The following is a 5,501-nucleotide window of genomic DNA, read 5'->3' as shown; positions in this document are numbered from 1 at the left end:
TTTCAGCATGTTATCCAATTGCATTCACTACCTGTAGAAGGGGTTCTATCAGGAATCCCCATACTACTGTTTGAGAAAACAAAAGTCTGCTGTTAACTAGGTAATCAACTGGAAGGCATTTTAGCACATTAGGAACAACTGAAAAGTAATACTAATAAATGCAAACTATATCACTTTGAAAAGGGACACCCTGAATATCACTTTTCAATATTTGAAAATTTGAATTTTGGGTGACATACATTCAGGAAGAGGGAAAAAAAAAATCTTACACACACACAAATTCTAACATCCACCAATGTGTACATATTGATCTTTGTGTTGAGAGAATCTGAAGTAGAGTATTTTGGTGAACTTGAGACAGCTCTTTTGACCCTATGAACATGCTGATGAAAGTATTTAGATTTAATCTGTGTGAAATATAACCACACCAGTACTGCTTTGTACTATCGGTGACACAAGTAAAGAGCAGCCCTCATCTTCCCCTAAACATAGATGACCACCCATTCCTCAGGTTCTCCCAGACTGGGCCTCACTAAGGCTGAACAACACGGTCAGAGGAACCTCACACCGGAGCCAGAGCAACAGGAGGGATGAGGCCAGACTGTCAACTCCAAGGCTCAGAGATTGCCTGGGGGACCAGGATATTATGACATTGGGCACAGACTGAAGCTGTCAACTGTGAACATTAGGCAGGAATAAACATAAGAGGCTGAAAACAATATGGTTGAACTTGTGGGGGGAAGGAGTCTCTGGGGTCAAAACAGTTATGCCAAAAGGACTGAGTCACAATGGCATGTATCTAAAAATTATTAAAAGGAATGTTTACAAGTATATTAATATATGTTTCTAATCTTGTTAGCAACATCCTTTTTTATAATGTCATCTTCTCCAAGCTAAAGTAGCCATAGAGAACCTAAGACAGTACCTAATACATGAGCAATTAGTTCTTAAATTAAAAAAATAAACTCGCAATGATTTCATGCATTTCACTGAAATCTATTGCCTGGATAAATCTCATCTAAAGGACCTATCTAGTATCCCTTTTCCCTCAGTCTTTTCTGGTCTCCTCTGTTGACTGATTCTAACCCCTATGTAATTCCAGCCATTTCTAAAGCCCCATATGTAATAATAAAAAGGGAGTAGAAATGAAGCCAAATTACCCCCAAATAATCCATGTCTAATATACAGGACAAATGCACCCTAAACCCCCGAAGTCAAAAAAAAGTAGCTTTAAAATTCAACCTAAATTCAGCTGTTGCAGGCAAAACTAAAAATTTTATTATTTTATAATTTCTAAAATCAACAGTCACAGTGTAGAAACTCTAAATCTGTTGTTGCAGGCAAAATACTGAAGTGCTCACTTTGTCATTTTCAGGAAAGGATATATATAATAAATATAACAAAATATACCTAATTAATCACAATAAAATATCCTTGAAATATGAATAACTTTATTCTGATTTTCAAATATTTACTATAATATATTTAGATAAAGACTTCTGGTGAAAAATATTCACAGCTACTATATATAAATCAAAACAGCTCTCAGTGGAAAAAAATGGTACTTTGATTAATAACGAACCTTGAAGCTCCAAGGATTTAAAATAATTTCTCCTGATCGCATAGCTAATAACTCAAGTTCAAAACCAAGTTCAAATGTGTTTGACTCTAAAATTATGCTTTTTGGGATTCCCTGGTGGCGCAGTGGTTAAGAATCCGCCTGCCAATGCAGGGGACATGGGTTTGAGCCCTGGCCTGGGAAAATCCCACATGCTGCGGAGCAACGAAGCCCGTGTGCCACAACTACTGAGCCTGCCCTCTAGAGCCCGCGAGCCACAACTACTGAAGCCCGCGTGCCTAGAGCCCATGCTCCTCAACAAGAGAAGCCACTGCAATGAGAAGCCCGCGCACTGCAACGAAGAGTAGCCCCTGCTCGCCGCAACTAGAGAAAGCCCGCCCGCAGCAACGATGACCCAACACTGCCAAAAGTAAGTAAATAAATAAATAAAAATTTTTAAATAAATAAATAAATAAAATAAAATTATGCTTTTCCCACTGTGGACAATGAAGATGTGACAGCTGCATCTTGGTCTCAGGGTCAGTGGTTAGGAATACATCAAGATAAGTACTGTCATCCTTTGTTTAGTATTTTTTCATCAACATTTTCTTCCTAATATGTCAATATTCACATTTTGAACACAGCCAACTTATACTTAAGTCTACAATGAAACACTCTCAAATAGGGAATTGAAATTGTCAAAAAACTGCTTGCCACGAAAGCACATACATTTCCCAAGTTTCAGTTCCATGTTATACCTCCCATCAATTCCAATTTTTAAAAAAATTCTGAAAAAGAGTATATATATATGTATAACTGAATCACTCTGCTATATACCTGCAACACTGTAAATCAACTATACTTCAATAAAAAAAAATTCTGACATAATCAAATAAATTTCTCAAATTAAATGTTTTGTTCATATCCAAAATGATTTGTATTTGAGTTTCTTGATATATTTACTTTTGGCCAAATCTGACTTCCCAAAGTAAAAAATAAAGCATTATTTCAAAGGTTCAAGGGACTTAAGCCTACCAGCATCCAACGGTCTGCAGTAAAAAATAAAAACTCATCCTTTTATCAATAATATTTAATAGTTTTATGCCTAAGCCCTAAGAATTCTGGATGATATTGAGTATATATGTAAATTGGCAAGGTGGAGATGATCATGAGAATCTAGCAAGTGATAGACAGGGCAGCCTACCACTTGATGAAACCATCCAGGATGTGTTTGCCAAACAAGAAGGGATGGTAGGATCATGCACTGCTACTGTAAAATATCTTCTCTTCCTAATTTTAGTCTTTATCCTCTACCTCACAACTGCCACACACTCACATACCCAGAATAAGAAAAATTAACGCCACCTTCTAGAAGGAAACTTTCTTCCCTTTATTTTTAGGACATCTGTTCTGCATGGCTGTGATTGTGCCGTTGAACCACCCTTCTTCACCAGATTACATGTGAGGATTTGAATAGATGAACACTGGAGGGAACCAGCCCAGAGCACTCACTTGAATTATCCTTTAGCTTTTCAGGCAGTTCAAGTGCCTTTGAAAAGAGCAGGAATAAAAAGTGACTGCTGATTAAGCAGAGGTTGACATGGGAATAGGTTTGTCGATTGTTTGAAAGTCACACTGCATAGACGACAACTTTTAAAATGTAAATGCATGACACAAATACTGCACGACACAAAAGGATGAAAATGACTGAGATAACCACAAAGGACAGCTAAAGTTTTATTCTAGCAATAAAGAAAGATATATATCTGGTGTCAGAGAAAGATCATTTGAAGTATTTGGTAGGTGTTACCTTCAATTTAAAAATCTAAAATTAGTTTTAGTTCCTATAAAAATAGTTTCTTAGGTATTTCCAATTTCTAGACAAGATTTCCAAATATTTGCTTTGTCAGTTTAGTTTCCCTAAATAATTTTGAATAGGATAGAATGAAATACTATCTACTAAAAAAATCAGCTTTTCTGGTAGTTGATCAGTTCAATTTCCAGATGAAACAATACTCAAATTGTACATAATTCCATGCTGACCAATTTGATCAGAAGCCTCTCCCATACAATTTGGGGAACAGACACAAAGAAGCAGCTTTCTTGTTGGATAGGAAAGGAAAGGATTCATTACTAGTTGTCCAGTTGTCCTTTGATCAAGGTTGATTTTAGTCACTGTTTTACCTCTAATTATATTAATGGAAGAAGTAAATAATGGCCTCAACTCTAGTGGAAAAAAATTTAGTGCCTTCTTTCTTCAATCAACCAAAATAGTAACCAAAGAAGTCATGAAAATGAAAGTATTAACATAATCACAATTTATATTTTAAAATTAAAATACTTCTAGAAATAAAATACAGATAAATGAAAGAAAAGGAAGTAGAGTGAAATATTAAATGTATAGTAATCTAAAGGAGGAAAGACTACTTTAAACTCTACCTCAGAATTCCTCATTTTCAAATTGCCCTAAAAATAGCTTTCACTGTTGCCTAACTAGGCATATCTCCTGAATTTAAATTTTAGGGGAAAAAGGAAATAAGATAGATCTCCATAATCCAGATATCTGCAGCCCCTAGACCATTCTCACATGTTATTTATATTTTAGAAATAAATCAAATCAAAAATAGAATGCATTTTTTTTAAAGAATCATAAAAGCATTAACCAGCAGTGTAGAATGAACTGAATTATTTCTCAGGCAAGCTAAAGGAGGGGTCTATATTGCACAACTCATTACAAATAACCTTAAACTTCTGTATTAGGCATTTCTGTGTTTCAAATTTCCATCATGGCCAGGCTAACCAGTTTTTCTTGTTTTTACTACCCTCCTCACAACACCCATATAGCAGCTGTTTCTCCCTCTTCCATGTTTCTCCCATGAACTTCAAATCCCTAACTGTCTAGGTCCTCTGCACCAGCTACTTACCCACTCAAAGTCATAACTGGACTCAATGAAACAAGATGCCTTCTAGATAACAACCCAAACCCTGAGAAGGCTTTTTTTTTTTTTAACATCTTTATTGGAGTATAATTGCTTTACAATGGTGTGTTAGTTTCTGCTTTATAACAAAGTGAATCAGTTATACATATACATATGTTCCCATATCTCTTCCCTCTTGCGTCTCCCTCCCTTCCACCCTCCCTATCCCACCCCTCTAGGTGGTCACAAACCACCTAGCTGATCTCCCTGTGCTATGTGGCTGCTTCCCACTAGCTAGCTATTTTACGTTTGGTAGTGTATATATGTCCATGCCACTCTCTCACTTCGTCCCAGCTTACCCTTCCCCCTCCCCATATCCTCAAGTCCATGCTCTAGTAGGTCTGTGTCTTTATTCCCATCTGACCTCTAGGTACTTTTTTTTTTCCCTTAGATTCCATATATATGTGTTAGCATACGGCATTTGTTTTTCTCTTTCTGACTTACTTCAAAAAATATGGAACGCTTCACGAATTTGCATGTCATCCTTGCACAGGGGCCATGCTAATCTTCTCTGTATCGTTCCAATTTTAGTATATGTGCTGCCGAAGCGAGCACCTGAGAAGGCATTTAAATAATCTTTGGTTATTTTCCCATGCCCCTTATAGTCTCATCTCTCTCTAGACATCTTCTAGATTAAATTATATAAACAAAAACAGTCAACAACAACAAAAAATGGTGAATGATTTTTTTTCCATCATTTTACAGAAGTTTGCAAACAGAGTTCTCATCTTTAAAATCAGTTGTAAAATATAACTGTAAAGATTATGATCAGAGACTATTTAAATGGGTATTTGACTAAATCTCAGATAAATGGAGAAATCTAAATCAAAGGGGACTCAAATGTCTCTTCCCTATACCTCTTATATGTTATCTCAAACATATTCCTCTCATTTTCAGTTCCTCAGGGAACTGAATCATGTCCTGAACAATTGAAAGAGAGGAGAATAATATATTCGTTAAAACAG

General features: G+C 36.0%; 1 non-coding gene across 1 annotated transcript; it reads right to left on the bottom strand.

Moving 5' to 3' along the window:
* Positions 1–4,984: 4,984 nt before the first annotated feature.
* On the bottom strand, positions 4,985–5,091 carry LOC113619311 (U6 spliceosomal RNA). The gene has a single exon (XR_003432344.1). It is a non-coding gene; the product is annotated as a U6 spliceosomal RNA (small nuclear RNA).
* Positions 5,092–5,501: the final 410 nt, after the last annotated feature.

The sequence above is a fragment of the Aethalodelphis obliquidens genome, unplaced genomic scaffold (assembly GCF_003676395.1).
Source record: "Aethalodelphis obliquidens isolate GAN/ISIS:26980383/991018 unplaced genomic scaffold, ASM367639v1 scaffold6, whole genome shotgun sequence".
Classification (NCBI taxonomy): domain Eukaryota; kingdom Metazoa; phylum Chordata; class Mammalia; order Artiodactyla; family Delphinidae; genus Aethalodelphis; species Aethalodelphis obliquidens.
This window is presented reverse-complemented; position numbering and strand designations above follow the sequence as displayed.